Genomic DNA, 20,515 nt, shown 5'->3' on the forward strand with positions numbered 1-20,515 from the left:
ATTAGGTCCCTCACCTGAGCACCCAACCTTCCCCTGCAGTGTGAATGGGTGGCTGCCCCCAGGCCAGCAGTATTCCTGCTCACTGGTCCACCTTTCAGGTGCTCCAAGAGATCACCCTGGATGTCTGCTTTGTCATTTTAGTCCATGCCTCTGCTACTGTCCCACTCACTGAATGCGAGGGCCGCACCTCTGAGACCTCCACATCCAGCCGTCACACTTTACAGAAGGGGAAACGAGACCAGGGAGATAGAGGGACGGCTCAAGGTCATCCTGCACAGTGGGTGGGAATACATTTAGGGATCCTGACTCACAGCAGGGGGCTTCATCCTAACCACTGATTTCAGCCAGAGAAGATCTGTCAACCTGTCACTGCTGCTGGCTTACTTTCCCTTCCCTGAGCCCAGGATAACGCGAGTGGCTAAAACTTACACAAAGTGTCCTGTACTCCTGGTCCCGTTTGAAGTGCTTTACATACATTCATTTTTAAAAATAACTTAACACCCTATGAAGTATACTTTCTACTTTATAAGTGAAGAAACTGAGGACCAGAGAGGTTAAGTAATATACCCAAGATCACACAGTGACAGAGCTGAGATTCAAGGCCAGGCAACATGGCTCCAAAGTCCATGCTCTTACCTTCTGCACCATCCTTCCCCTCAGAATAACAAACTATGTTAGGCTCTGTTCTAAGAGTTTATGTGCACAGGCTCGGGGGCTGCCACGGGAGACAGGCTGTGGTTGATGCCGAGGGTGAGAGGTGAAGACACCCCACACAATTGTTTTCCAACCAGGCCCAGACATGCCTGTCCTTGAAAGGTAAAAACTTCAGTGTGAGCCTTCCTCCCTAAAGAGGCAAACAGTACAGCACTCTGAACAGACACTAAAAACAGCTCTCATCTCAAAGAACCCAGCACTTGTGTCACAGTAGTAGAAGTTAGATGCTGGTGTAACAGCATTTGATGCAAGAAGACTTCTCGCCAGACAGTGATCTCTTTGGACCCATTACTTTGCATTTGCAATCAGATTGGATCACCTCCCATCCTGAGGCTCCCCAAGACTTTCAAGAGTTTTTCCAGTGACCCTTACAGAAAGATACCATCTCCTGAGAAATGCAGTATTTATTTACAGTGCATTGGATCTCTAGGAAACACCGGAATTATCAGTGAAGAATATATTAAATAGCTCAAGGGCTACTGTAAAGCATTTTTCTTTTTTTTTTTTTTTTTTGCGGTACGTGGGCCTCTCACTGCCGTGGCCTCTCCCGCTGAGGAGCACAGGCTCTGGACGCACAGGCTCAGCGGCCATGGCTCACGGGCCCAGCCACTCTGCGGCATGTGGGATCTTCCCTGACCGGGGCACGAACCCGTGTCCCCTGCGTCGGCAGGCGGACTTTCAACCACTGCACCACCAGGGAAGCCCAGTAAAGCATTTTTCTACGGCTTGACAGTAAAGCTCCTAGAACCAGTTCCTATCTCTGAAATGAAGTGTTCCTTTAGAGTCAATAAGAACACACAAAACCTACAAGTCATGCAGGACACATCCTGAAGTTCTTAAAAGAGAAGGGACCTGAAGATGCCTTCTGTGCTGTGGAGGTAACAATTGATTGATTTTTACCCAAGAGACTCCTGGAATTTTGTCTTTGGACAGGCTGCTTTTTTTTCTTTTAAATGTATTTATTTTATTTTATTTTTGGTTGTGTTGGGTCTTTGTTGCTGTGCATGGGCTTTCTCTAGTTGTGGCCAGCGGGGGCTACTCTTCATTGCGGTGCGCGGGTTTCTCATTGCGGTGGCTTCTCTTGTTGTGAAGCATGGGCTCTAGGCATGCGGGCTTCGGTAGTTGTGATGCGTGGGCTCAGTAGTTGTGGCTCGCAGGCCTAGCTGCTTCGCAGCATGTGGGAACTTTCCAGACCAGGGCTCGGACTCGTGTCTCCTGCCTTGGCAGGCGGATTCTTAACCACTGCGCCACCAGGGAAGCCCCTGGACAGGCCTCTTTGACAGATGGTGTGGGGATATTCAGCTTTGCCAGGTGTGGCAGTGATTTTATATCTCACTCTGCGAAGGCAAAGTGAAGAAGCGCTACAGAAAATATCTTCCAAGTGGCTTTTCGGTTTTTGATAACTATTACACTTCTGAAGTGGCATTTTGTGGCTTCAGTCCTATAAGACTTTAACCCATGAGACTGGACACATATTTGGACTTTGACCAGCCTAATGCAAGGCTCCAACCACTTGGAAGAAGCTGGCCAGAGCCTCCTCAACCTTTGCCCTGTTTATGCAAGTTGCAGAGTGCTATTTGCTTCAATAATACAGAAAGATACAAAGTGGATTGATGATGAATCTGCTGACACACCAGGAATTACTCTGAAACTTAGTCATGAGGATAATGGGAATTTGCTGGGAATTCCCTGGCGGTCCAGTGGTTAGGACTCCACAGCTGAGGGCCCAGGGTTCAGTCCCTCATCAGGGAACTAAGATCCTCCAAGCTGAGCAATGCAGCCAAAAAAAAATGTGAATTTGCCAAAACCAGTGGAAGCCTTTAAAGAATGGAAAGAGTGTTCTTGTGATAAGCTATAATGGAAAAGAATCTGAAAAAGAATATATATACACACACACACACACACACACACACACACAACTGAATACTTTGCTGTATACTTCATAAAAAAAGAAAAAAAAAAGAATGGAAAAAGTGAATAAAATGCCTTGCTGTTCTCCCAAAATAAGAACCTTCAATTAGGACTACTTAAAATAAATACTTGCACATTAAAAAAAGAGTTTATGTGCTATATTCCATTTAATCCTCATCACAGCTCTGTGAAGAAGAAAATACTCTCTTATTGAACACATTTTATAAGCCTCTTTGAGGCTTCGAGAGGCTGGGTAAACTGATGAAGGTCACTTAGCTGGCGGAGTCAGCAATGAAGGGGACCAGAATACGCCACCCAAAACATGCCACTTTGGCATAAGGATCATTTTGTGCTGGAGGCAATTATAAAGCAGCAGATGCAGAAAAAAAAGCCATCTGCCTTCCCCCACCGGGCTAAAAGCAGGATATTAATTTTCATTTGTAAAGTTGTCTCCCTCTTCCATGCCAGGAAGAGGAGGACCCATATTGGACTCAATCACCAGAGACAACTCTAGACTCAGGCCAGACACGGCATCAAGAGGAATCTACGAAACCAAACCTTACTAAATAAAATACACTCGTCTTCTGTTAGTTTCCTCTGATATATTTACCTTCCCACAGTTTGCCGCCCTGAAAAGCCTAAACGCCTTTTCTTTCGTCTTATCCCTTCTCTACAGATTTGTTGTTCTTTGTTAAGATGCCAGATAAGCTCCAAGTTCTTTTTTGTTTTTTCCTTTCTTTTCGGTCCTGCCATGGAGCTTGTAGGATCTTAGTTCCCTGACCAGGGATCGAACCCAGGCCCTAGCAGTGAAAGCACTGAGTCCTAACCACTGGACCACCAGGGAATTCAAAGTTCTAACCAAGTTCTAACCATCCCTTTGAGTTACTCATCACTGAGTTTCTCCCATGTATATTCATGCTGCATGCATTACTAAACTCTGTTTTTCTCTTGTTAAATTGTCTTTTGTCAGTTTGATTTCCAGGGCTTTAGCTATAGAACCTAGGAGGGTAGAGAAAAAGTTATTTTCCTCCCCTACAGGACTTAACCCAGACCCTCCCTTATACTTCAAATCATCTCTTGATTACTTAGAATACCTAATACAATATAAATGTTAAGTGAATAGCTGCTGGCACACAGCAAATTCAAGTTTTGCTTTTTGGAGCTTTCTGGAATTTTTTTTCCTTGAATATTTTTGGTCCCCAGTTGGTTGGCTCCATGGATGTGGAACCCACAAATACTGAGGACCCACTGTACGTAATAGGTGCTTTTCCCTTCTCTTAAGCAAAGGAAATAATAATGATAATATAACAAGGAAACTGAAGGTCAATCTATGGTCATTGAGAATGACTGTCAGGTCATTTCCTTTGCCATCATGGGAAACCACCGAGGGGGGTGGGGGCCACCAACCTGTTTCTGTGAATATTGATGGTTTTGTGGTTTCTGGACATATTGAGGCCTTGGCAGCCGGCACAGAAAATGGAATAATCGTGGACTAATAACGTCTGAGTGATTATGGTAGTTGCACCCCCCCTGTCTTACACTTTCAACATCAGCAGATCTGTCCACAGCTCCACTTTTCCAAGCAGTGGAACATGTCTCAGGCCTGAGACAGTCACCTGCCAGATTCTGTGAGGATTCTGCCCAAATCCTGCCGGAATTCAATGTCTGAGCTCTTTGCGCCCAGGAGGGCTTCAGAGAGGTTGAGATTCTCTGAAGGAGCTGTATTGCTAAAACTAGACTATGATTATAGAATCATAATTTCCTTTCTACTTTTACCTAAAATTATACATGGGTCCTACTGGGGGAGAAAGTGGGCTACAAAAGGCAGTCAAAAACACTTGCACGGTAACCAATCTTTTAAGGCACATATATTTTAAAAAGGTAATTCCTGCAAAAATACTAATTATTTGGAACATTTCACTGCAGAGCAGCTGGGGTTTGCTAGAATAACTTACAAGTCCAAAGGAAGCAACGGTGAATGGAGCTACCAGAACAGCATGGTTGCCCCCTGCTCCAAATCTCAAAGCAGGGGACTGTTCCCAGCCACTCAGAACTCATTTCCTGGCTCATTTTGGAAGCGGCCAGCATTCCAGAACCTACAGGTGAATCACCCCTGATGACATTAGGGGGGTATGGGTGGGATTTGGCAGGAGGACAGAAGCTGGAGTCCAAAAGAGGCTCCAAAGAGGAATTAGCACCTTTCCTAAACCAGGAAAACGGAAGGGAGGAAGCCAAGAAAATGAAGAGGAAAGGGACCTAGATGCCCTAAGGAATTCTTAGTGCAGCCCTGGGGTGCAGCCTCCCACCCACCTCTCCAGCTTCCTCTCCCACTACTGAGTTTTAAGCTCCAACGACTAGCCGATTTGTAATTCCATCCCACGCCAAGCTGCGCCTTGCTTCTCTGTGTTTGCTCAAGCTGTTACCACCGCCTGGAATGCCTTCTTTCTCCCACATCGCTTCAGCTGGCAGATTCCCACCTACCCCACAAGACCCAGCACAGGCGGTCCTTCCTCCAGGAAACTTTCCCACCCCCGAGCCCATGCTTTGTTTCTCTGCCCTATTACCCAAGCGCAGATCACTCACTAAATTATCCACTTTGGATTACAGTTGTCTGTGGATGAATGGGTCACATCCCATGGAAAGATGAGTGCTCAAGCAGACCCGAGTGTCCTCATCTTTGTGTCCCAGTACCTGGCACATAGGAGGCACTCAATATAAGCTGGGTGAATTAATGTTGATAGAGAAGGAATAATGTAGACAAAGACATGGTGGCAGGAACTATCAATACTTCTCCTGGATGAAATGCAGCAAGGTTAGAAGTCACAATTCTGGACCAGGGCGAGAGGGTCAGGCCTGGCGCACCTGCTGTGGTTGCTTTTCTAAACAAAAGCTACAAGGTCACCAAATAACAATAACAATATAATAAAAGCTCCTTTATCTTCCTACATCCTCAAGCAGATAGAGCTGGAAGGGATTTTTTTTTTTTTTTTTTCTATTTTTGCGGTACGCGGGCCTCTCACTGTTGTGGCCTCTCCCGTTGCGGAGCACAGGCTCCGGACGCCCAGGCTCAGCGGCCACGGCTCACGGGCCCAGCCGCTCCGCGGCACGTGGGATCTTCCCGGACCGGGGCACAAACCCGCGTCCCCTCCGTCGGCAGGCGGACTCTCAACCACTGCACCACCAGGGAAGCCCTGGAAGGGATTTTTGTGTTGATCTCACTCAGGCTGTGTCATTCAGAAAGTGAGGAAGGGAGGGTCCAGGGAGGTTAAGGGAGTTGCCCTGGTCCCACAGGAAGTCAGTGATGTCAGGGAGGAAATATTCTCCTCTTCCTCTACCCATCTTAGTAGGTTCATTGGCTGCGGCTTTGTAAATTAGACTGACAAAAGATAGATTCACAAGAGGAAATGAGCAGTTTATTAACACATCACTCGAGAGAAACCTCAGTGATGAGTAACTCAAAGGGGTGGCTAGAACCGGGCTTATGTTGCATCTTAACCAAAGAATAATAAATTTACAGAGGCGTGACAAGACAGAGAAAAAAAGACTTTTTGAATTTCTAGGCATGGCAAATTTGGGGAAGGTAAATATATGTGGGAACTAATAGAAGATAAGGGCTAGTTAGTGAAATTTATCATGTCAGTTCCTCTGGTGCCACCTCTGGGATGATAAAGGTCTAGAGTCATCCCCCATGATTAACTTCCATTCTTCCTAGTAGAGAAGGGAGGAGGACATCTCTACAGATTTATGTCCTGGTTTTAGGCAAACAGTGGGAGGGCAGAGTTTTTCTTGTATCTGCTTCTTCTCAATTGCCTTGAGCTCAAACAATCTTTATGCCGAAGTAGCATATTTTGGGGTGGCATACTCTTCTACCCAACAGTGGCAACACTGGGACTAAATTGCAAGTCTCCTAATTCCCCAGTCCTGTACGGTGGCCCCGCTTCACTGATTTCAGGGACCGTGAATAGAGTAACTACTACCTGGGGATAAGAGACATCTATCCCATGAATGAGCACCAGAAGAAAGGAGTTGCCATTCAAAAGCAAACTCCTGTCAAGAGAGGTGGGAGTGATGACAGCCTAGGGAGTTGCCGCCTCTCTGGAATTGTGTGGGAAGGCGAATGACAGAGTAGGTCAGCACTGTCCAGTAGACATGTGACACAAGCCACAGGTATATTTTTAAATTTTCTGGTAGACACTTTTTAAAAAGTAAAAAGAAACAAGGGAGTTTATTCTTAATAACATTTTAAACTCAATATATCTAAAATATCATTTCAACATGTGATCAATATAAAAACATTGATGAGCTATTTAACAAGCTTTTTTTTCTCAGTAAGTCTTTAAAATCTGATGTGTATTTTACATGTAGGGCACAACCCATTTTGGACTAGCCGCTAGCACTAGCCGTGCTCAGTAGACACGTGGTGAGCGGCTGAAATATTGGACAGCGTAAAAATAGCGGTAGGCTATTCGCTGTCCTATCCAGTAATATCAGTACCACTGGCCTGATGTAGTGTCTGAAATCCCACTGTGAGCCACTCTTATGGATGGAAGCATTATCTTCAGAAGGCCCCAGGTACCTGCAGCTGTGCCATCTGAGAGGGATGAAATATTGATCCAGGAGACTACACCATTAGTACCACCCACCTGGATCTATAAAATCTTGAAGGCAGGGGAAGGGGTGCTATGACTTTTTATTCCCTAGCCTCAGTTATCTAGGAAGGACAAATGAAATGCTTTACTTTTAAATTCCCTAAGCCCAACTGGTTGCTTTGAAAGCTCCATGCTTCTGCTTCAGTAAAACATTTCCCCTGACCTCCTAAGGATCTTGATTAAGCAGTCTTGGACTTTTAGTCTGGACCTCTACAGAATTACAATGCCCCAAATCCCACCTTTCTTTCTGGACCCTTTTCCCCACTAACTCCCAAAATCTTATCCCATCCCCAGCCTCTGGGATCCCATTTCTCTAGAATTTTGCCAGTAAATCCCTTAAACTGGGGTCCAAGCCAGTATGAGCTTAGAACGATAAAGTCGGGCTGGAGATTTCAGCTCAAGATGAAGACTAGAAAGCAGCTTCTTGAAAACACTCAGCTGGGGCTTTCCTGGTGGCGCAGTGGTTGAGAGTCCGCCTGCCGATGCAGGGGACGTGGGTTCGTGCCCCGGTCCGGGAAGATCCCACATGCCGCGGAGCGGCTGGGCCCGTGAGCCATGGCCGCTGAGCCTGCGCGTCCGGAGCCTGTGCTCCGCAACGGGAGAGGCCACAACAGTGAGAGGCCCGCGTATCGCAAAAAAAAAAAAAAATAATAATAATAATAAAAGAATCTGCCTGCCAATGCAGGGGACACGGGTTCGATCCCTGGTCTGGGAAGATCCCACATGCCGCGGAGCAACTAAGCCCGTGTGCCACAACTACTGAGCCTGTGCTCTAGAGCCCATAAGCCACAACTACTGAGCCCGAGCGCCACAACTACTGAAGCCCGCACACTTAGAGCCTGTGCTCCGCAACAAGAGAAGCCACCGCAATGAGAAGCCTGCGCACCGCAACAAGCCTGCGTGCAGCAACAAAGACCCAATGCAGCCAAAAATATATAAATAAATTTATTCTTTAAAAAAAGAAAATTATACTTTCTCAGTAAATTTGGCAAATTTTATTATGTCAAATAAAAATGGAAAGAGAAAATGTATACCGTCTACTATATTCATAAAAGTAAAAATATTTAACACAAAAGGTAAGAAAGCTATAATGGGGGTTGAGGAACAATATTTAAAAGGGTATAATCAAAGTGGTTGGCTCCTGTGAGGGTGGCTAATGAACGCAACCTGCCCGCCCTTTTGTTTTGGCTGTGCCCACGCAGCATGCAGGATCTTAGCTCCCCTGGAAGCACAGAGTCCTAACGACTGGACTGCCAGGGAATTCCCCCACAAACACCCTTCTTTTTATTAAAAAAAAACAACAAACCTCCCTTTTTTACCTGAGCTCTGCTCAGGTAAAACTGACATACAATAATCTGCATCTGTTTAAAGTGTTCAAATTGATAAGTTTCATATGTGTCCCCCTCTGAACCTATCCCCAAGCCTGCCCAGAAAGCTCAGAAGGCTAAATTAATACTATCCCCAAACCTGCTGTCCCAGGCTTAATCAGTGGTGGAAGAAAGGTCTCAAAAGTGTTTGTCTCAATTGCCATTAAAGTTTAATAGTAAAAGACTGGTTATGATAACAGTGTTTTCTAGAAACTTCAGAAGGAAAGGAGAATGTTTTGTGGGTCATTTTTCTGGGGGGTGTGTGTTGCAGTTTTAAGTTATTAGTTTTAATATCAGTACTTTTTAATGGAAATAACTTGACCAAAAATCTGTCACAGAATTTTGAGTCCATCAAAACAAAGTTTAATGAGAAAACAAAAACAGAACAGGACATGCTATCCTAAAATATGACACCCTGGCACGTTGGATATTTTAAGCTGAAGGAGTTGAAGGAAATAGCGCAAGCACCCTTCTGCCCTGAAACAGATCATAAACACTCAGGTGAGGGTGCACTCCCTGTACTGCAGTAAAGGAGCATCCTTATCACCAAAGACAAAGCGTTGCTGAGAAGAATCCTAACACACAGGCCTCGCTAAGTTTCCCGCAGTTACTATACTTAGTTCATACCATGTGACCTATCATATTCCCCCCCGCCCAACTGTCCACTTTTCCTTCCCTTGAGCCCTCTCCTCCTTCCAAAGTCTAGGGGAGTCAGATGTGGGGTAACTGGGACCTTTTGGGTATCAGTGGTGCTGGAGGAAGAAAGCCTTTCCTGGAATCACCCTTTTTCCAATAAAAAGGCAGTTTTAATCTCAGAAACAAGATGGAGACGGTATGCTTATTCAGAAAAGCTGTCCACAGGGACAGCGTCCTCACTCCTGATTAAGAGTGTTCTAATGAAAATAGAGGCAGTGGTTACTGCACACATTGTATCTCTAACAGATTCTCTTCGATTTCAAGACTAGCCCTTTGTTGCTCTGCCCCAGAGGCTAAGGTGCCGGCATGGACATGGATGTCTGGTAGAGTCAACCGTGCATGGGCAAGTCTGGGAAGAAGGGAAGAGGATGCCAGGGTCCTGTGGGGCAAGACAGAGAGCTCATTGGGTTTTCCTGAAAACAACGTGGAGGGGGGAGGGTGGGAGGGAGGGGGCAGAATGAGGGAATGATTTTTGTGTAGATGATCTTCCCTGTGGAAGCTGAGCAATGCATGATATCTTGCTGGCTTGGTGTTACCTTCTTTTTGAGAGACAAAGTGAAGACGAAAATGTTTGTTTTTCTTTCTTGAGCACCCAAGGTGTCTTTGGTGAGAAGGACTACTGGTCTCCAGCCCCCCCTCAAGATAAACCTCAAATGAGGAGGGTTACCTGTGAGTGAAGATAATAGGGTGAGAACCCAGGGGTTGGGTGAATGGAGGTGGGAGGGGAGTGTTGGACACCTTTGTGGCCAGGGGTAGCCGTATAATAACTAGGCAAAGAGAGGAGGTGGGCAGTCCTGGAGGCTGGAATTACAGGGAATCCAAGTGTGTGTGTATATACTGGGTGTAGATACAGTCGTCCCTCTGTATTGGTGGGAGACTGGTTCCAGGACCCCCAAGGATACGAAAATCCTCAGATGCTCAATTTCTTTATATAAAATGGTGTAGTATTTGCATATAACTTACGCATATCCTCCCATATTCTTTAAATCATCTCCAGATTACTTATAATACCTAGTACAATGTAAATGCTATGGAAATAGCTGCCAGTGAGTGGCAAATTCGAGTCTTGCCTTTTGGAACTTTCTGGAATTTTTTTTCCAAATATTTTGGTCTGTGGTTTGTTGAATCTGCGGATGTGGAACACTCAGATACAGAGGGCTGACTATATTTAACTGTAAACAGGTTCAAGAGGATGTCTGTGAAGGGATCCAGAATATATCACTGTGAAGAGGTTTTTTTTCCCTCTGAACTCCCCTTATTTGCCTAAAAGCCGAGTCCCTCAAAAGAATTCAATTGTCGTAAATCCCCTCCTCTGTAAGTTTTATGACCAGGGAAGATTGGTTCCTATCACCAGATATCACCAGGATAAGAAATCACCTAAACACACATTGTCACAAAACTATCATATCTCCCATCTATTCTCTTGAGGGCCTATTTATCTTTCCTAAAAGTCATTTATTTTCCCATCAGTACCCTTTCTCCCCATACTCTTGCCTATTAAGATGGTACATAAGCCCCAAATTCTAACTGCCACTTTGAGTCACATTTTTCTGTGAACTCCCACATACATACATGAATAAACATGTCTTTTTTCTTCCTAATCTGTCGTTTGTTAGTTTAACTCACAGGCCCCAAGGATTGAACCTAAGAGGGAGAGAGGAAAAATTTTCTCTCTTCTTCTTGCAAAACTACAGAACCCTGTCACAAATCAGGATACTGATGCTGACATGGTCAAGATGCAGAACAATTCCATCACCATAAGAATCCCTCATCTTGCCCCTTTACACCTATTTCCCCCTCCTCTCTCTAACTCACTCACCCAGACCCCTGCAATGTTCTTTTAATCAGCCTTACCATCTTACTTCTTCCCTCATTAATTAAAGAGTTCAATAAAATCTTTGGTACATGTTCATTTTATAGTTGAATGTATCTTGTTTTTAATTCTTTAAATCTTATTTTGAGTCACTGGGAAGACTCGAAGTTTTGAAGCTGGGTCTTAAACACCTTTGGGGGGCTTCCCTGGTGGCGCAGTGGTTGAGAGTCCGCCTGCCGATGCAGGGGACACGGGTTCGTGCCCCGGTCTGGAAGATCCCACATGCCGCGGAGCAGCTGGGCCCGTGAGCCATGGCCGCTGAGCCTGCGCGTCCGGAGCCTGTGCTCCGCAACGGGAGAGGCCACAGGAGTGGGAGGCCCGCGTACCGCAAAAACAAAAACAAACACCTTTGGGATTATTTCCCCTCTTCAGTGGCCCCCTTTCTTCCTAAGCATACTCAAGTCTGCCCCATCATGGACCTGCGAGCTCTAGTTCAACTTCTTCCAGGAACTCGACTTATCTGACCTTCCCAGCCCAGTGGTCACAGCTCTTAGACTACAGTTCAGATGGCGCTCACCCCAGCCTGAACATCTGTCAACTCACCTCCCTACACAAACACATTTGTAGCGTGAGATTCTCTTCTGTGACTTATCACAAACTGCCTTTTATTACAGTTCTTCAGGGAATAGGTACCTAGGGAGCTGGGCCTGAGTCCTGTCTTCTATCCCTCCTCCTCCCCAGCACCGAGGCCTTGCCTGGAGACGGCTTAACACAAAAGAGGCTCTGATAGTAGTATTTCTGGAGCAGGGAGGTGGAAAATCTGTGAGTTTCCCAATGCCCTCAAAATACACATCAGAGATGGCCAGCCTGGAGCAGGCATAGGACCTGATCCAGATTACCTGCCCTAGACAGAGAATCTGCCTGTGGATAAAGGGCTCCCACTGCAGAAGGAAGAGTTCAAGGTGATCACCCAGCACATGCCTCTTCCTTGGAATTTTCCCCTTCACAGTCTATGGTTAAGTCAAAGTCACGTACAATGTGAGGTCACTGAGGGGCCGAGAAACCATGGGGAAGCTGAGAGCAGGAGGATGCTGCAGGCTCTTCCAGTCCCCGTGGCTCCCTGGGAGATGACAGGGAAAGCTTTGGTTCTACTGGGGCCCAGGGCAGGCCACCCCAAAATATGCCTCAGTGGCATATTGATTATTCTGCATTAAAGTTGTTTAAGAAACAGCCGATACAAGAAGAACAGGGACTTCCCTGGTGGCACAGTGGTTAAGAATCCGCCTGCCAATGCAGGGAACACGGGTTCGAGCCCTGGTCCGGGAAGATCCCACATGCCGCAGAGCAACTAAGCCCGTGTGCCACAACTACTGAGCCTGCGCTCTAGAGCCCACAAGCCACAACTACTGAGCCCACGTGCCACAACTACTGAAGCCCGCGCACCTAGAGCCTGTGCTCCGCAACAAAAAGAAGCCACTGCAATGAGAAGCCTGCGCACCGCAGTGAGGAGTAGGCCCTGCTGGCCACAACTAGGGAAAGCCCATACACAGTAATGAAGACCCAACACAGCCAAAAAAAGAAGGAAAAACAAAAAACACTAACCCTCCTCTCTGTCTCCCTGGAAGTAGGAAATACCTCTCTCATATGAAAGGTGCAGTCCCTGCACCTGAAGGTAGAAGGACATATTGGGCCAAGAAGCCCTTGTGTGTCTGTTAGCATAACTGACGCTATCTGGGGCCTGGATGGCTCGTCCTGTCCTTCTGCTGACTCTGCTCAGGACTGTACAGTAAATCACTTATCTGTGCCAAGGGCTTTGTAGTTAATAGATACTGTTTAACGATTAGGACCATGTGGCCTCTATGCTCTTTTTGTCCCCAAACAATAATGAAGACCTTTGCTGATGTATTGCCGGTACTCATGAGGTTGGTTACCCATTCATAAATCTTGACTTAGGAATGCACATCCTGTTTCCAAGCCTGTACCCCCATACCCTAACTTAACCATAAAATTGTCCCCATGGCCCCTCGGCAGTGCGGAGTGCAGCTGCGAATGCTTCTGTACTGTCATCCACCCGACCCCACCCTCTAAGTGACCCTATAATAAATTGATCCACTGAGGATGTGGTGCTGCCTGCCTCGTTTTTTCGGTCTCAAGATGCCTTCTTATTTCGGTGGGCACCTTTCATTTCCTCTGTCTTCCAACAACGTGGATAAACGAACCTTGTAACTTTAATTTACTACCCCAAGCCCCAACTGTTTAGATTCTTCACCAATTAAGCACCAAAACCTACGTGTCTTTGTCCTGTCAACTCCTTACAAAGTTATTGTCTTTTTTGTCTAAAAAGTATAAAAGCTGCCTGCTTCGGCCACTTCTTAGGTCCTATTTCTATGAGACCTCTGTGCACATGAATTAAAATGTGTTTCTTTTTCTCCTGTTAATCTGTCTTGTGTTGATTTTATTATTAGTCCAGCCACAGGAACTCATGAGGGGCAGAGGGGGATATTTCCCCCTCCCTGACGGTTCCTACCTTCCCTGTTCCGGGCCCCATGAGGATTTCCTGGCTGCATGCTTTCTAGTCCCATGATGCCTGTGAGATTGACAGCTCTCTCCTTATAGGGAACCACCATGCACTTACCATTCGGAGTAGGCTTCTGTCTCCTAAAGAGTAAACATGTCTGATATGCCTTGCTCTTCTAGAACACAGCTGTCTGGTGCCTATGAGAGCTTCCCTAACTGTCCCAAACTCACAGACCTAAGGTAACTAGATGGTTTGGGGTGGTGGGCATGGCAGATTCTGGTCCAGAATGATCATTCCGTGCCTGCTTGCAACCTTGACTGCTCCTGAATCGACTCCACCTGGAGTTCTGAGCAAGTTGGAGAGAGAATAATGGACAGAGGCAACACCCTGAAGAAGGTCAGGGAGGGAAAGAGAGGCTTCTGTGTTGGGATTGTTTAAAATTAATCACAATTTGTCAAGAAATGCTGAACTCAGGGCTGTGGTAAATGGAGACTGTCCCTCATAGGTCCAATTTCAGTCTCTTTTGAAACAAACATGATGTGTTCTATGAGCACGAGGTGCAAATACAATGATACCTCTTTGATTTTCGAATTAGTCTTCCCAGCTCTCACTGGCCCTTATCAGTGGAAAGTCCATTATCTTCCTCTAGAGGCTTTTCTCTCTCAAATTATTACAAATGCTACTTGGGGATTGCTGTTGAAGGCAGGCCTGCCCATACCAACAGAGAACTAAACTTGTCCACTGACTCAGGCCCACACCTCTGCTGGCCTTTGCAGGGGACCACACCTGGCCTCCCGGGTCAGGCTCTCTCCATTACAGAATCTCCCTAACGAATCTCATCATGGTTCCTGGAGTGCATCACTGCACTGGTGTGGCTGGGTCCAGAGGGCCTTCCAGCCTCAGTCTCTGTGGGTCCTGTTGACCCTCATGGAGACCTTGGGGTTCCTTGCAGTCTGTAGACTTTGGTCTACGGTCACATCAGACAGTAGGAGTTAGGGTACTACCACCTTCCCTACCAGAATGCCCTGGGGCTCCTTATGCAAATTATCTCCTATTTCTCTGCATACAAAAGGTGAGAGGAGCCAATCAAGAGTGCCTGAGAGGCCCAGAAGTTTCACATTTATATAACAAAGGGAGTCAATGGAGTGGCTTCACAGAACAGTTTCAAGGTGGTCTTGATGACCCTACACAGAGAAGAGGTTGTAATTTTTAAAAAATAATTTTTGTAAAATCATTAAAAAAATTTTTTAAATAAATTTATTTATTTTTGGCTGCATTGGGTCTTCGTTGCTGCACACAGGCTTTCTCTAGTTGCGGGGAGCGGAGGCTACTCTTTGTTGTGGTGCGCGGGCTTCTCACTGCAGTGGCTTCTCTTGTTGCAGAGCGCACGCTCTAGGCGCAAGGGGTTAGTTGCTCCGTAGCATGTGGGATCTTCCCGACCAGGCCTCGAACCCGTGTTCCCTGCATTGGCAGGCAGATTCTTAACCACTGCGCCACCAGGGAAGCCCTTGAGATCGTTTCATGTATAGTCATAAGTAACATGGAGAGATCCCATGAGATATCCACGTGTACTTTATCCAGTTTCCACCAATGGTAACACCTTGCCAAGCTCTGATACAATATCACACCCAGGATACTGATACTGGTACAGTCAAGAGGCAGAATAGTTCTATCCATCACCACAAGGATCTCACTTGTTGCCCTTCTATAGCCACGCCCACACTCATCCACACCCTGGTCTTCTGGCAACCAATAATCTCTTCTCTGTCTATATAATTTTGTCATTTTTGAATGTTATCTGAATTATAGTATATAGCTCTTAGGGATTGGCTTTTTTCAACCAACATCATTCCCTGGAGATTCGTCTAAGCTGTTATGTGTATTAACAGTCTGTTCCTTTTTTTTTTTTGCGGTACACAGGCCTCCCACTGCTGCGGAGCACAGGCTCCGGCCGTGCAGGCCAGCGGCCATGGCTCATGGGCCCAGTCGCTCCACGGCATGTGGGATCCTCCCGAACCGGGGCACGAACCCGCGTCCCCCGCATCGGCAGGCGGACTCTCAACCACTGCGCCACCAGGGAAGCCCTAAACATTCACATTTTAAAGGTTATCTGAGTTGCTTATAGCTTTTCGCTACTTCAAATAAAGCTGCTATAAAAGTTTGTACCGGGGTTTCCCTGGTGGCGCAGTGGTTAAGAATCCGCCTGCCAATGCAGGGGACACGGGTTCGATTCCTGGTCCAGGAAGATCCTACATGTCACGGAGCAACTAAGCCCCTGCGCCACAACTACTGAGCCTGCGCTCTAGAGCGCACGAGCCACAACTACTGAGGCCACACGCCTAGAGCCCGTGCTCCACAACAAGAGAAGCCACCGCAATGAGAAGCTTGCACACTGCAACGAAGAGCAGCCCCTGCTCGCCGCAACTAGAGAATGCCCGCGCGCAGCAACAAAGAGCCAACGCAGCCAAAAATAAAATAAAATAACTAAAGAAATAAATTTTTTAAAGTTTGTACAGGTTTTAGTGTGAATGTCAGTTTTTGTTTCTCTGAAATAAAGTACAAACACTGCAATGTATGGTAATTGCATATTTAATTTTATAAGAAACTGCCGAACTGGTTTCCCAGAGTGCTGGTACCATTTTGCATTCCCACCAGCGATGTATCAGTAATTTGCTTTCTCCTCATTCTTGCCGGCATTTGGTGATAACTATTTTTTTTTTGGTGTGTTTGTTTTTTGTTTGCTTGTTTTTTTGCGGTACGCGGGCCTCTCACCGCCGCGGCCTCTCCCGTTGCGGAGCAACAGGCTCTGGACGCGCAGGCTCAGCAGCCATGGCTCACGGGCCCAGCCGCTCCGCGGCACGTGGGATCTTCCCGGACCGGGGCACGAACCTGTGTCCCCTGCATCGGCAGGCGGACTCTCAACCACTGCGCCACCAGGGAAGCCCCACCGTTACTTTTGATACAGGTGAAATAATGGCATTGTGGTTTTATAAGAAAATGAGCTTTTTTTTTTTGGAGATGCACATTGAAGTAAGTAGGAGTAAAACAATGAGAGGTCTGAAATTTCCTTTAAAAAACTTCAGCAAAGAAAAGAAAGAGACAAAGACACTGACAAAATCTTGTTTACTATTGAATCTGGGTAATAGCATATGGGAAGTTATTTTACTATTTTTCTCTACTTTTGAAGTACTTTGACATCTTAACATGTTAGATTATGTTATTTCTGTATTCAAACTTCTGCTAAGTACTGACAGGGTTTAGAACATGCTACCCCAAAATACAGCATGTTGGTATATGTATTGAAGATTTTAAGCTGAAGGAATTTGAGAAAATCGCAGATGCAGGAAGTTCACTCTGACCTTCCCCCACTCTTCTCTCCCGAAGCAGGTCATAAGACCCTCCTGCAAGGTACCCTCCCTGTACCCAGAGGAAAGAGCAGCTTCATCTCCAAGACAGACTGACACGCAGAAGAATCCTAATGAACAAGCCCTGTTGAGTTTCCCCCAGTTACGACCCTGAGCTTATACCTGCTTTGTCCCGTGAGGGAGGAGCAGTAACTTTCCCGCTACCTTTCTAAGCTCTCGGCTGAGACCCTCTTATAACAAAAAGACAGATTAACAGGAGAAAAACAAAGTTAATTAGGTGTGTACGTAGGAGGGCCCCTCAAAGATATGAGACTCAGAGAAGTGACCAGAGCAGACAGCGTTCATACCTTTTAGACAGGAAACAATACATTTGTAAAGAATTGACCAAAGGGCTTGGATTGGAGGCAGTTAATGGTGAAGAAGAAACAAGGTTCATTTATATCGCCTTCTAAGCCCTAAATTCCCTGACGCTGGTAATAAGGATGCCTCCCTTCCTGCTGGTACGGGGAGGGTACCTTTCACATGTACCTTTTGCTGTTCTCAGGGAAGAAGGGCGAAGGGGTGGGTGTCAGAGTGACCTTCTTGCTTCTGCTATTTCTCAAACTCCTTGAGGTTAAGATACGTAATATGCCAAGGTGCCGCATTTCGGGGGAGTGTGTCCTAAACCCCATCAGTCCCATGATGTTTTCTCACGACTTTGTACTCTTCACCAAACCCAGCATTAAAACACTCAGGCTTAACTGCTTCTTCAGTTTCTCATTTCCTTAAGAAGGGCTCCTGAGTCATGCAGAACTTACATTAGATAAATGTGTATGCTTTTCTCAATCTGTCTTTTATTACAGGGGCTCCAGCCAAAAACTTCAAAGGATAGAGGAAAAACATATTTTTCCTCCCTGACAGTATAAAAAGGAGCATTTCATTACCTTCCTGCCTTCCTCTCCGACTGCTTACAAGGCCCGCCCCGCCCCGCCCCGCATCCCCCCGTCTCCAGCTACACTGTGACCGGAGAAGCCTGTCCTGCCCCTGCACTGCTGCGCCTTCTGCCTGGAACTCTCCCAGCAGCTTCCCTTCCCTTAGGCCTCCCCTGACCACTTAATGTAAAATAACTGCCCGCCCCCCTTTACTCTGACTCGTTTTCCTCGATCACACTTAATACCGTATGACACAGTATTTTACTTGCTCCTTTAAAAAATGTCCTACGACTCTCACTAGAAAACAGTCTCCAATAAGGTAAGGTATTTATTTTTCATTGCTGTGTCCCTCAGCGGGATCAGAGCCTGGCACAGGACAGGTGCAGTAAACATGCCTGAACGAATGAATAAATGAGTGGAAGCACGTAGGGTGGACACACAGGCACACAGAGCCAGTGGGGCTGGGGTACTGGGAGAGGTTTGCAGCCCCAGGGCCACGTAATACCCAGACTGGTCCGCTCCACGCCGGCGTTGGACCTGCATGCAGCCTTCCCATTCCCTTCCAAGGAGTTCCCTGGGGTCCCCCGTGTCATCTTCCTTTTTTAAAATATTTATTTATTTATTTATCTATCTATCTATCTATCTATTTATATATTTTTGGCTGCGTTGGGTCTTCGTTGCTGTGCCCAGGCTTTCTCTAGTTGTGGCGAGCGGGGGCTACTCTTTGTTGAGGTGTGCAGGCTTCTCATTTCAGTGACTTCTCTTGTTGTGGAGCACAGGCTCTAGGTGCGCGGGCTTCAGCAGTTGTGGCACATGGGCTCAGTAGTTGTGGTTCTCAGGCTCTAGGACACAGCCTCCGTAGTTGTGGCGCACGGGCTTAGTTGCTCCGCGGCATGTGGGATCTTCCCAGACTAGGGCTCGAACCTGTGTCCCCTGCATTGGCAGGCGGATTCTTAACCACTGCGCCACCAGGGAAGCCCCCCCCCCCCACCTCCCGTGTCATCTTATGATCTCAGTCAGGGTACCCCAGGCCACAGAACTTTTTAAGGAAAACTTATCCTCAAAAAGAAAGGGGTCAGAATATTGATCCTTTGCTTCCCAAGAGGCTCCTGCAATGGCGTCCTTATAATTTGTTGTCCAAACTGGCAAATGAGTCGGAAGGGGGCGCTGTTATGTATCATCAGCATAGTGGGCACACACGGAATGGTCCAACCCAAACCCAGACATACAGCTACCCTCCCCAGACTCTCTATGCAAATATGCTCTCGCTCCATCCTCACCAGCAGTCAGATTTAGAGCTCTAAGCACAGGGCGGCACAAACTCTTGTCTTGCAAAACAAGAAAGACAAAAACCAAAACACACCGGCACACACCTTTCACCCAGAACAAAGGGCACCAACCGCACTACGTCTGCTTGAGCACAGGGCGCAGTGGGGGTCTGCAGGAGGTGACCGACAGAGGAGCACAGGGCAACTTTACGATGGCAGCCTTTCTAGCTAAAAGGATAAAAAAAAATTGAATGTCTTCACCAGATATAGCTAAATCAAATTGACCTCTGAAGCTAAACTATAAAATATTTATCAGAACAGTTATACAAAGTATTATAGAGATCAAATAGCTCCCTGTTTCCCCCAAATGCCCTAATTGAAAGAATTAACGTATCAAAAGAAGGAATCCACAGGTCGGAAGGGCTGTGTGTAAAGAGTGAACTGCAAAAGCAATCACTGGCTGCATGTTTCCTGCAAGTGTGTCCCTGCAGCTGAGGTCCTTAGACTTCCCTGAGCCTTACAAGAATCTCCTGGGGACTTAATTAAACCTGTAGATAACCTGGGCCCAATGCCAGAGATGGTCAATTCTTAGATCTGAATTGGTGCCCAGAAATTCACAATTGTAACAGACACATCTCCTAGACTGGTCCAGGAATGGAGGCACTGCACAACTTGGGAGGAGGAGGGCTCCCTTTGCGTACTCTATGGGAATGGCGTCCCCTGGGGCTGTGTAATGTCATGGCCTTTTATTGGGCTATCAGCTGATCCCAGCCATTAGGATCATCAAACATGGTCCAACACTAACCAAGGAACCTCTGGGGACCACTGGGTTTTCCCTGTGCTCCTCTTATCCATTGATCTTTGTGGGCTTGGCAACTGTGAAACTTCTGTGGAAACTGATCACTTCTGTGTGAACAAGCAATGAATTTCTGAGTCTAGGAAATCAAGCACCAAATGGGAAAGTGATGCCCTCACTAAGGTCTTGCCACCCATTGCCCTGTCCCTGGGGGACTTCTCTCAGTTGGAACTGCATTGGCCTTGCTCAACTCGCCAACTGTCTTAAGATTCCTAGAGCAAAACCTCACAGCTACAATGCCCTTTAGATAAGATACTGGGCAGTAGGTCAGTCAGTGAGTCCTCATGGTTAGAGAGGAAAAAATCTTCCTCTACCCTCTTAAGTTCAGTATTGGGTTCCTGTAAGTTAAATGGACAAAAGATAGATTAGCAAAAGGAAACAGATTTTTACTCACCGGTCTAAGGGAGTTCATAGAAAAGTGTGACTCAAGAGGTAGGTAGAATCTGG

General features: G+C 46.5%; 1 pseudogene across 1 annotated transcript in view; it reads left to right on the forward strand.

The window, feature by feature from the left end:
* The first annotated feature begins 741 nt into the window (after positions 1-741).
* The window catches only part of LOC307196039 (archaemetzincin-2-like), a 58,852-nt pseudogene continuing 39,078 nt past the window's right edge, over positions 742-20,515 (forward strand). Inside the window, exons 1-4 of the transcript in view lie at positions 742-750; positions 851-1,195; positions 1,412-1,647; positions 1,985-2,272. The product of the transcript in view is annotated as an archaemetzincin-2-like (transcript). The remainder of the gene's footprint in view (positions 751-850; positions 1,196-1,411; positions 1,648-1,984; positions 2,273-20,515) is intronic.

Source organism: Stenella coeruleoalba (genome assembly GCF_951394435.1).
Source record: "Stenella coeruleoalba genome assembly, chromosome: 13".
Taxonomy (NCBI): domain Eukaryota; kingdom Metazoa; phylum Chordata; class Mammalia; order Artiodactyla; family Delphinidae; genus Stenella; species Stenella coeruleoalba.